General features: G+C 38.7%; 1 long non-coding RNA gene across 1 annotated transcript in view; it reads left to right on the forward strand.

Moving 5' to 3' along the window:
* The first annotated feature begins 944 nt into the window (after positions 1 to 944).
* Positions 945 to 12,730, forward strand: part of LOC137212722 (uncharacterized) — a 39,518-nt gene continuing 27,732 nt past the window's right edge. The window contains exon 1 of the long non-coding RNA XR_010937600.1: positions 945 to 1,033. This is a non-coding gene — a long non-coding RNA (uncharacterized lncRNA). The remainder of the gene's footprint in view (positions 1,034 to 12,730) is intronic.

Consider the following 12,730-nt stretch of genomic DNA (forward strand, 5'->3'; position numbering starts at 1 on the left):
TAAAAGAGAACCCTGAGAGGTCAGTCCTAGAATGAGCCAAAGCTTGCACTTCCTCAGAGAACAACCTCTTTCCCCAGCTCATTTAATCTGTAGCTTCTAAGAGACCAGCCTAACGGACTTTAGCCAATCTGATATCAGGCAACTGCTCCAACTCACTTCCCATCAATACATGGTGAGACAGTGGTGTCCAAGAAATATCAAGTCAGGGCAAAGGGAGCAACAACTCAGTCAGGCCTGAATGTTACATCATTAGTTTTCTCCAACCTTGGCTTAAAAAGACATGTTTGGTAAAAGACTATGAAATAATACTTTTTCTTTCAAAAAGTACCATTTTTTCTTCTCTGTCTCTAAATGAGAAAATACAATACTGACATGAAAAAATAATATTTAGGATTTTCCTCTTATAGTTCTCAAAATAGTGGTTGTCATTTTCATTTTTTCTTCTCCTCCCATAAGAGAGTATTCTTAAAACAAACAAAAACTCCTTAGAAGTTGAGACTGAGTTCAGTCTTATTTTTCATTTATTTGGAAATGTTCTCTGGGTATTATTTTACATCTGTTTTCTGTTGGCACTATGACACCCCTTAGGATAAGCAGGGTTAGTTTCATCATCTCTATTTTATAGATGTGGAAGGAAACTTGGAAAATTTTGTGACACACCCAGATATCTCAGCTCATAAGTCTTGGGGCCAGGACTGGAGCCTCCAAGTTCTGACTCTGCTTTCCAAAATCAGAGACCTTCAGAGCACTTCTGTTTATACCCTTGTTGTTATTGCTCTTGTTGTATTGTGTGGTGTGTGTTTGTGTTTCCTCCATACATACTAAACATAGAGATTCACTATGCAGAATCATAAAAAAAATGAAACTCAAAACTAATGAAACTGTTACTACCTAAAAATTTACTTTCTGATTGGCCTATAAATGATATTACTCAGAACAGAAAACAAAGTCATTGTAAATAAGTCCTGGAAAGACTGAGAAAACCAATGATAGAAGCTTCATAAGAGTCATCAGAGAAGACTTCTGGGAACAGGTGAGGACCCACTGTTCTGTGAGATACAAGACACTGGTTTTCTCAACTTCTGACACAACCAGCTGTGGGGGAACTGTCCCACTGAGTGGTCTGTGCTTTTAGGAAGTTCTGTCACTGAGTGCAACTTTAATGAGCTTCTAAAAATTTATTTTATTGAAATATAGTTGATATATAATGTTGTGTTAGATTCTGCTGTACAGCAAAGTGATTCAGTTATATATATATTCTTTTCCATTATGGTTTATCACAGGATGTTGAATATAGTTCCCCATGCTATACAATAGGACCTTGTTGCTTATCCATTCTATATATAGTAGTTAGCATCTACTAATCCCAAACTCTTAATCCATCCCTTCCCCAAGCCCCTCTCTCTTGGCAACCACAAGACTGTTCTCTAAAGCATGGGATATCTTTCCATTTCTTTGAATCATCTTCAGTTTCCCTTATTAATGTTTCATAGTTCTCAGACTATAAGTCTTTCACCTCCTTGGTTAGGTTTTTTCCAAAATATTTTTTTTGATGTGATTTTAAAAGGGCTTTTTTTTTATGTGTGTGCTTTTTTTTTTTTAACTTTCTCTTTCTGATATTTCATTGTTAGTGTAAAGAAATGCAACATATTTCTGTATGCTAATCTTTACCTTGCTACATTGCTGAATTTGTTTATCAGGTCATGGTAGATTTTGTGTGGAGTCTTAAGGGTTTTCTATCTATAGTAGTATGTCATCTGCATATAATGATAATTTTCCCTCTTCTCTTCCAATTTGGATAAATTTTCTTTCTTTTTTCTTGTTTGATTGCTGTGGCCAGGACTTCCAATACTATGTTGAAGAGAAATGGTGAGAATGGGCATCCTTGTCTTGTTCCAGATTTGAGTGGCAAGGCTTTCAGCTTTTCATCATTGAGTATTATGTTTGCTGTGGGTTTGTCATAAATGGCTTTTATTCTGTTGAGATGTGTTCCCTCTATACCCACTTTGGTAAAAGTTTTTTTTATCATGAATGGATGTTGAATTTAGCAAATGTTTTTTCTGCATCTATTGGGATGATCATGTGGTTTTGTCTTTTCTTTTGTTGATGTCGTGTATCAGATTGATTGATCTGAGTACGCTGAACCATCCTTGTGACACTGCAATGAATCCTACTTGATCGTGGTGTATATTCTTTTTTATGTGTTGTTGGATTTGGTTTGTTAATATTTTGTTGAGAATTTTTGCATTTATATTCATCAAAGATATTGGCCTGTAATTTTCTTTTTTGATAGTGTCTTTTTCTGGCTTTGGTGTCAAGGTGATGGTGACTTCATAAAATGACTTTGGGAGTGTTCTCTCCTCTTCAGTCTTTTGGAAGAGTTTGAGAAGGATCAGTGTAAGTTCTTTGTATGTTTGGTAGGATTCTCCAGTGACGCTATCTGGTCCTAGACATTGTTTGCAAGGGGTTTTCTTATTACAGATTCTATTTCACTTCTAGTGATCACTCTGTTCAAATTATCTGTTTCTTCTTGGTTCAGTGTTGGTGGGTTGTATGTTTCTAGAAACGTGTCTATTTCTTCTAGGTTTTCCAGTTTTTTGGCATGTAATTATTAATGGTATTTTCTTATGTTTTTTTATATTTCTGCAGTATTAGTTAGTATTCCTCTCTTTTATGCCTTATTTTGTTTATTTGGTCATCTCTCTTCTGTTCTTGGTGAGCCTGGCCAGAGATTTGTCAATTATGTTTACCCTTTCAAAGAACCAACTCTTGGTGTTGTTGGTTATTTCCGTTGTTCTTTTAATCTCTGTTTTATTTATTTCCTCTCTGATCTTTATTATTTCCTTCCTTCTGCTGCATTTAGGGTTTTTTGTTCTTCTTTTTCTAATTCTTTTAGGTAGTAGGTTAAGTTGTTTATTTGAGATTTTTCTTGTTTTCTGAGGAAGGCCTATATCGCTTTGAACTTCCCACTAAGAACTGCTTTTTGGCATCCCATAGATTTTCTATGGTTGTGTTTTCATTGTCATGTATCTCAAGGTATTTTTAAATTTCCTCTTTGATTTCATCATTAACCTATTGTTTTTTTTTAGTATCATGTTGTTTATTTTCCATGTAATCTTTTTGTTTTTTTTCTCATTTCTCTTTCTGTGGTTGATTTCTAGTTTCATGCCACTGTGGTCAGAAAAGATGCTTGAACTAATTTCTAACCTCTTAAATTTCTGAGGCTTGTTTTGTGTCCTAGTGTGTGGTCAGTATTAGAGAATGTTCCATGCGTACTTGAAAAGAATGTGTATTCTGGGGGATTTTTTTGGTGGGGGGGATGGATTGTCCTGAAAATGTCAATTATGTCTCACTGTTCTGTTATGTAATTTAGGATCTCTGTTGCTTTATTGCTTTTCTGTCTAGAAGGTCTGCCATTGATGTCAGTGGGATCTTAAAATCTCCTACCATTATTTTTTTGAATTTTATTTTATTTATTTATTTTATACAGCAGGTTCTTATTAGTTATCTATTTTATACATATAGTCTCCTACTATTATTGTATTACCATCAATATCTCCCTTTTTGTCTGTTAGTATTTGGTTTTTGTATTTGGATGCTCCTATATTGGGTGCATGTACCTTAACAAATGTAATATCCTCTTCTTGTACTGATCCTTTTATCATTATATAGTGTCCTTCTTTATCTTTCTTTATGACCTTTGTTTTAAAGTCTATTTTGTCTGATGTGAGTATAGCTACCCCTGCTTTCTTGTCATTTCCAATTGCATAAAATATCTTTCTCCATCCCCTCACTTTCAATCTGTGTGTGTCCTTTGCCCTAAAGTTGGTCTCTTATAGGCAGAATATTGTAGGCTCTTGTTTTTTTTTACCCAGTCTGCCATCTTATGTCTTTTGATTGGAGCATTTAGTCATTGATATTTAAGGTAATTACTGATAAGTATGTATTTATTGTCATTTTAAACCTTGCTTTCCAGTTGATTTTGTATTTCTTCTTTGTTCCTTTCTTTTCCTTTTTGTTTTTCCTCTTGTGATTTGATGGTTTTCTTTTGTATTATGCTTGTGTTCTCTTTTTTTCGGCTTTTGTGAATTTACTGTATGTTTTTGCTTTGTGGTTATCCTATTTTTCAAATATGTTAACCCCTTCCTATATCTACTTGCTTAGACTGGTGGACATATAGGCTTAAACATGTTTTTTAAAAATCTGTATTTTCTCACTCTCCTCTTCCACATTTTATGATTTTCATGTCCTTTTTTACATCTCATGTTTATCATTCTGCTGTTCACTGTGGTTATCACTGCTTTCACAGAATTTTTTTGATTTTTGTTTTTAATCTGTGTACTGGCTTATTTAAGTGAATTACTTTCCAATTGTGACTTTTCTCTTTCCTATAGATTCTTGCTTCTTTTTTATTTAGAGAAGACCTTTTAATATTTCATTTAAGATAGGTTTAGTATTGCTCTATTCTTTCAGTTTTTGCTTGTCTGAGAAATTCTTTATCTCTCCTTCTAATCTAAATGATAATCTTGGTGGTTAGGGTATCCTAGGTTTCAGGGTTTTCCCTTTCAGGACTTTGAATATATCTTGCCACTCCCTTCTGGCCTGCAACATTTCTGTAGAGAAATAAGCTGATAGCCTTGTGGTGCTTCCCTTGTAATTAACTCTTTGTTTTCCTCTTGCTGTCTTTAGAATCCTCTCTTTATCTTTAACGTTTGCCATTTTAATTATAATATGTCTTGGTGTAGGTCTGTTTGGGTTGGTTCATCTTGTTTGGGACCCTCTATGTTTCCTGCACCTGGAAGTCTGTTTTCTTTTTAGGTTTGGTAAGTTTTCAGCCATAATTTCTTCAAATACATTTTTGATTCTCTTTTTTCTTCTCCTTCTGAGATCCCTATTATGCGTAGATTGGCAAGCTTTATATTATCCCATAGGTCTCTTATATTGCTTTTATTTATTTTTTTTTCATTTGTCTCTCCGTTTGCTATTCTGATTGGGTGATTTCCATCATTCTATCTTCCAGATCACTTATTCATTCTTCTGCATTATTCAGTTTGCTATTTATTGCCTCAAGCTCAGCTTTCATCTTGGCAAATGAGTTTTCTAATTTCTTTTTGTTTCTCTTTATAGTTTCTAGTTACTTTTTACAGCAATTTGCATTTCTATTGATAGTTTTTCAATTCCTTCAGTATTTACATTACCTCCTTTTTGAACTCAGTGTCTATTAGACTGAAGAGGTCTGTTTCATTGTTTGTTCTTTCAGGGGAATTCTCTTGATCTTTTAATTGGGAGTGATTTCCTTGCTTATTTATTTTACTTATATTTCTCTTACTTTATGAGTTTAGGAGAAACAGTTGTCTACTGTGGTCTTGAAGGTTTATTTTTATGTGAGTGCATCCCTGTTTAGTCTGCATGAGTTTAATATTTTTGGTGTGAGGGCTGTTTTTAGTATGGATGCCTGCCACGTCTTTCCTCAGTGTGTGTTGGTCATTATTACTTTGATAGGGGGTGTGACTGGTGTTGTGGTGACCAGAGTTTGAACTGGATATTGAGTGGGGCCTTCTCTTTGCTCTTTGGTTGTCACAGTCCTGTTGGGGGCAGGGTCTGATCCCCAGTTGTTGCAGTAGAAGCCCCCAGATCCATTTCTTAGCTGCTGTGTGAGGTAGGTGGTATTGGAATACTCCTCCTGGGAGAGGAGCCACTGAGGATTTCTCTGTCAGAGTTGTCTACAGGGGAATGCACTCTGTGGTGTCACCCATTGTGAAGGCTCACAAAGTACACTGTTTCTTGGCACTGCGTTCAGCCCCACCTCAACTGTGAAAATGCAGGCAATCAGCCCTGGTGTCCCTCAGGTGCTGTGTTCACAAACCCATCAGCACAGATCAGCTGCTTCATGTCCATCAAAGTCAGGTACCAGGACCGCAGTAGTCATACACCTCGACTGACTGTGGGAGGTATGGAAGCAGCCTAGATCCCAGTCCAACCTCCATGTGTGTGTGCCCACATATCCCACAGCTGCCAAGGCCAGTCCCATTGCAGCTATGGGAGCACACGTACTGGGATGCCCTGCAGACTCTGAATTTACAAAGCTTGAGGCAGTGGCATAAGATGGCAAATCACACAGGTGGAGGGAGAGGGCTCAGATTTCAGCCTATAGGACTAAAGGAAACTGTTCAGTTGTCATGTATTTCAAACAGCTCTGTATCTTCATTTCATTTGTTATATACAAAGTCTTTTCTCCAAAAATAATACATGCTTATTAGAGCAGAAGTAAGAATGTGATGCATTTTGAAAGTCCCAAAGGCCTTGGTACGATAATCATTATCACTATAGCAAACACATATTCAGGTCTTACATGTGCCATGTTCTCTTCTGAGAATTTTTCACACATCTCATTTGGTCTTGATAACAACAACCTATGCAGTATTTCCTATTATTTTCCTATTGTATGCATGAGGAAACTGAGTCATAGAGTTTGATATTCCCAAGGTCGCCTTGTTTAAACCACTGAGATGTTAACCTCTGAGATCTCCCCAGGCCTTGAACAATTTCCACCAGGCATTTTTGCCTCGCTCAGGTGTCAAGGAAGTAGCTGTTATGTGAAATCTGAATACAGCACCTGGATAGAGAGGGTTGCTTGTCTGATGATTCATACTTTTAAATAAAATAATAAAATTCTTGGCTAGACATCTTCACCACCCCACCTGGGATGTGGTCACTGCAGGTCCAAAACACACTTGGATGATATTTCAGCTTGAATATCATAATTTGCACATTCAGTTGTAGAAGTTCTGCACAGTGGTGTTGTGATCACAGTCCTTGTCCAGCGCCTGTCAAAAGCTGGCTCCTGTTTTGGCTTCCTGTCCGGCTGCTTTTTGCTGGAAGCAGATAGGGGAGGGTGGGATGCCTTCTCCTTTAGTTGCAAATCTAAGCTAAAAAGAGACAAACTGAGTGAGTGGCCCAAATGGAAATCCTGCTTCAACCATTATTTACTGAGCAGTTAGCATTCATCGAACGTTAACCTGTATCTTATTACAGTGGATCTTCCCAGGAGCTCTGTGGGATGAGTGTCACTGTTGATGTTTTACAGATGGGGAACTAGATTCAGATGCGCTAAGTACTTGTCAAAGTCATTCAGCTACGAGAATGGAAGGGATCTGATTCCAGGTTCCCTGCTATTGCTGCTGCATCAAGGTGCTTCTAGCCCACTTTGTGATGAACAAACTGAAGAATGGAAGGGAAATATAATAAAGATGATGATCATAATAACAAACATCACTACTAACATTTATTGAGTTCTCACTATGTGCTAGGCACTATGGGAACACTTTACAAGCATCATTTCATTTCATCCTCACTACAACCATGTGAAGTAGGTACTAACTTCCCTTATGTTACAAAGAATTAAAATGCTGCTCAGAGATGTTAAGTCATTAGACCAAGATAACAAAAGATAGCACCAAGATATGAGCCCAGGAATTTTGTCTTTATAGCTGTTATAACAGCTATACAGCTATACATAAACATACAATGTGGGGATTCTGGATTAGATTCTTCCCCTGCCTTATATCTTCAGTCTGAGCACCAAGAGAGAGACGAGACAAGCACTTTGAAAAAATAGGTCCGACTGCCAACATTGCCTGCAGAACTCATTCAGCCAAAGTCACAATTCTCAACATTTACCTCCATTTTCTAAGGCAGTTTCTTAGGAAAACTGCAAGCGGACTCTGGGACAGATGATGGAGTTATTGAGATGCAGCCCCAGCTGGCCTGGAGGTCAGGATGTCCAGGCCAGTTACCTGTGTCAAGAAATCCTTCTTATCCCACCTGATTGAGAGTCAACTGGGGAGGAAACCTGGATGCTTTGCCAAGTATTTGAAAATACACCACCCTGTCATTGAGATATGAGAAGGACCCTTAGGTTAGTAGCGTTCTGACACCACTTCTGGATGAAAATCACTCATGTGTCTCTGCAGCCATGGGGGTTGTCACTCCTTCTGGTGAAGATAGTGGAAACTCTTTGCAGAGTGACTGAGAACAGAGTCATGCCTGGCAAAGGAGAAAAGGAAAAAGAAAAGGAATGGCAAACTGAGGATTAGTTTTATATCCAGTTATTAACACACAAAACCCAAAAGGAGCAGGGCTGTTTTGTGTGTATGTATTATTTGTGACACATTTTCCTTTCCCTCCTCACTAAAAAAAGACATCATTTAAACAATGTTACAGCAACATTAGAAGAAGTTTAACAAAGAAAATATTCACATTCTGCATTGGTTCTATATGACCCTTGCTAGTCTTTGCTCATATACTGTCCATTTTTATGTGACTGTGATCATAGACTAGAGTGAGTGTTTTTCCATGTTGTCCCATATTCTTGAAAATATTTCTTATCAGAAGATAACTCAATGTATGGATTACCTGGACCTATTACCTTTTTCTATCTTGTTTGCAATGACATCTTTGATGTTTGCATCTCTATTCTAGAGTGTGAGCTTATTCATATACATTCCAGAGGGTACAGAAAGCCTGAAAATCCAGGGAAATGTGAATTTTTCTACTCTGTCATGTAGTCATGATTCTCATTAAAAATAAGACAGCTGTTTGAAAGAAGAAGGGAGAAGGAAAAGATGGGTCAAAATAGTTTATTTAAATGAACTTTCATTCTAGTTATTTTCAAGTTAGGAAAACTAAATGTGAAGAAACTCACCAACAAGCTGAGGAGCAGCTCTGCACTCTGCAGCCTTGGCAGTGGCCCAGCAGCTACTCCCAGGGGAGGGCACCTCTGGCTGCACCAGCAGCCTCGCCAAGGCTGGTCAAGGGGAGGGAAAGAAATGCTTCGCATTCCTTTGGCTATGTTTAGTCACTGACTCAGGAAGTAGGTCTGTGTCACTCAGCTGGTAGCTTCACTACATCTTCCTGAGAAGCCAAGGTTTCAGGTCCCACCCCAGGATCTTGGCAGCTTCCCAAAAGCAGCTTCCTTGTCATGGAAGGTGGATGGAAGCATGCACGGGAGAAGGGAGCTCTTTCTCCGTGGTTCTTCCAGGGAAACGGGGATCAGAGGAGCAGGAATGACACCACGTCACTCAGCTTAGTTTGACCCACAAACTCCAAAGAATTCCAGTATGAAACCTGTACAACTATCACCCAGTTGCAGGTACTTCCAAGAGGAGAGGAAAGATTGGGTTCTCTGCCCCATGCCCCACTATCTCCTTAACCAGCACTCAGCATAGCCTTTGTTCCAACCACAAAAATGTAGAGACAAAAACAGCACAAAATGGTGGCAAATCCTCATTGCCAGAGTGAAGAAGCAGGGGTCCTCAGGTACAGAGGACACCAAACCTGGAACTCAGAGTTACACTCCTGAAGAATAATCTCTCTCTCTCTCTTTTTAAATAAATAAACTTATTTATTTATTTTTGGCTTCTTTGAGTCTTCTATGCTGCGCGTAGGCTTTCTTTAGTTGCAGCGAGCGGGGGCTACTCTTCGCTGTGGTGTGTGGGCTTCTCATTGCACTGTTTTCTCTTGTTGCAGAGCATGGGCTCTAGATGCATGGGCTTGAGTAGTGTGCATGTGGGCTCAGTAGTTGTGGTGCACAGGCTTTGTTGCTCCACGGCATGTGGGATCTTCCCGGACCAGGGCTCGAACTCGTGTCCCCTGCATTGGCACCATGCTACCAGGGAAGTCCCAGAATAATCTCTTGATGAACTTTTTTTTTTAATGCTTTTTTTTTTTAATTTTTGAATTTTATTTTATTTAGTTTTTTATACAGCAGATTCTTATTAGTCATCAGTTTTATACACATCAGTGTATACATGTCAATCCCAATCGCCCAATTCATCACACCACCATCCCCACCCCACCCCCGTGGCTTCCCCCCCTCCTTGGTGTCTATATGTTTGTTCTCTACATCTGTGTCTTAACTTCTGCGTCTTGATGAACTTTTTATTTAAAATTCTTATACAGCACTGCTCAACAGTTTCATGTTGCCTACAACAGCAATTTATCATTTATAATATTTCAATCAGTTTAAAATTTTTAAAAGTGTTAACACATTTGAAATTATTTGGAGTTATTTATATTAAATATACCTGATAATTTTGCTTTCGACTAAATATGGGAATTTGGGGGAACAAACAAAAATGGTGGCAAAGAGGGTGTATGGTAAAGGTGACAATGGTGATGGATATTTTAGAAGAAAATAAGCCCACACCAATAAAAAATAAATCCCTTAAACATGCAATAAAATATCTTTGTCTGCCTGAAGAATTTCTACGGCAGCTTGCAGGGCCTGAAATACAGGTTTGTGTTGTGTATGGGGAAATATTTAGACATATAAGTTGCTTCAGGGCTAGTTCCTGTTGATTTATTTTGTAGACAGCCCTGATTCTAGAGCCCTTTCCCCAGGAACATGGGAGGCTGAGTGAAAGTGGGGATGGTGATATTCTGGAGAGATTTAGAATGGAGAGGTCACAGTTACAGGAGACACCTCTCAGATGAAAAAAGGTCACCCTCCCCTTCTTTCCCCTTTAAATAAGACACTGTTCTTGCCACCAGCTGTCTGGGAGTTTGGACCTGCATGGGACCCCACCAAGAGGTTCGAGTCTGGTGTTACTCCTCCCAGGACATCTTTGCCATCTTCCCATGGGTTTCATTTCTAGTCAGTTATTAGAAGCTCTCTTCCTGTTCCTCTAAGTCCCTCTCTCCCACCCTCCCAGACCTAAACATGTACCAGGAGAGGCCCTGACAGTTCCATATGAAAGGAAAGCCCAAAGCTAAAAGGAAGCTGTGCTGTGTAGATCTGCCTCAGTCCCTGTGGTACTTATCTTTAGTTCTTCCTATTTCCACCTGAAAGTATTAACATCTTTCCTCTCTTTGTGAGGGCAAGGTTTTGTGGTTTTTTTAAATGGCTTTATTGAGTATAATTCACATACCATGCAATTTTCTCACTTAAAATGTACAGTTCAAGGGCTTTTAGTATATACACAGGGTTGTGTGACCCTCACCACAATTAGTTTCAGAACATTTTATTACCCCCTAGAGAAACCTCACATCCTTTAAGCCAGCACTCTGCAGTTCCTCCATCCTCCCAGCTCTAGGAAACCACTAATCTAATTTTTGTCTCTACGGATTTGCCTATTCTGAATATTTCATAGAAACAGAATCAATGATCTTTTAAAGCATCCCGCTATTCTTCCACAGTCTGGCAAAACAAAAACAAAAAACTTGAACCTAGCAGGTGAATTAGTTAAATGAGTTACCTTATTAAGTATAATTAGATAACCTGGTTTTAGGATTAATATAACCCATGAAGTGGGAAACTAGATAGTCCAAGATGAAAAGTCTCATATTTCGTTAATCAGAGTCTGCTCTGGATATCATCAATGTGTAAGGACAACCTATGATTCATAGCTTCCCCTAGGTGGGCTCCCACAAACACGGCCCCCCGTGCTTCCAGCCTGTTCAACTTTACAACAGGGATGCCATAGCTCAGCAATTCAGAAATTAATTCCTTAGAAGACTGGCGTTCTCTCATGAGCTGGCACACCACTCTGAGTGTTAACAGGCAATAACACTAAAATACACTAAAGATCATGTAATTTATTCCCAACATGCTGTTATTCTTTCCAAACATTAGCTTTGGAGCAGAACGTTTGCTAAATGTTGTCTTTATTTCCAAAGCTTGGGGTAATATCATATGCAACCAATGACTGAGAGATAATTGGCCACTTTACAGTTTTAACCCCAAATGAACTCCCCTGTCTGAGTAAATTTCCTGGTAAGAGATCCCATTTTAACAGAACGTGAAAGTGTCAAGAAGGATGGAGCTTACAGATCACAGTATGGTCTGTTAGATAAATGACCAGGAGTAATATTTCTTAAAACCACATTTTTGTAGACAGAGTTAACAGAAAACCTAGGAAAAAAATACCCAGTGGTTCAGCATTCATGCTTAAATGAAAATAACATGTGTGCATTTCAGCCCAAGATGTGCCAGGGCTTGGAGGGAAATTGGCAAGGACTAATACCAAGAGCCTTTCAGGGGCTGTTAGGCATTGTCATCTTGGGTCTGACCTTACAGCCTTCTCTTTGAGGAGAAAGCAAAAGGTGACTGACTGCTTAAGGTTTTGCTCTCAGAGTTGTGACAAAGAATCCAGAAAGCTCCTCTACTGAAGCTGGCTTCTTTTCACTGAGTTGGCACTGAGTCAGAAGTTAAGTGATCATTTTGTTTAATAGTTAAAGACATGAATGTCTTGTGCTTTTCAACCTAAAGATGGTCTCTGGCACTGACTCTGGATCCCTGGATGTTGAGAAGTATCCAAGAAGGTTAGGGTACTCTTGCCCTGTGTTTAAAGTGAGGCTTTTGGTTTCTTCTTTTGGATCATCATCTTTCCTAAGGTCTGCCTCATGGTGACCTGATGACTGTGAGTTGTGTTTTGCAGAATGGATGGGCAGTTTTACTGTTTTAAGTTCAAATTTCAGGTCTTGAGCCACTTGTTTTAGGATTCAGATTCTCCACAATGGAAGGAAATATGAAACTGTTCCAGCCATTCCTCTACTTGGATGGAGAGGTGATTTAAATCTCCTATCAGAGAGGACATCTGTCAGTAGGAGCTCATCCTGAAGATTAAATAAGTAATTCAAGAAGCATTGGACTAGGAACTATCCTGAGTCCTGGGAAACAGGAGAAAACTAACTATGGCCACTGCCTTCAAGCTGCTTATGATTTATTGGT

Source organism: Pseudorca crassidens, chromosome 19, assembly GCF_039906515.1.
Source record: "Pseudorca crassidens isolate mPseCra1 chromosome 19, mPseCra1.hap1, whole genome shotgun sequence".
Lineage (NCBI taxonomy): Eukaryota > Metazoa > Chordata > Mammalia > Artiodactyla > Delphinidae > Pseudorca > Pseudorca crassidens.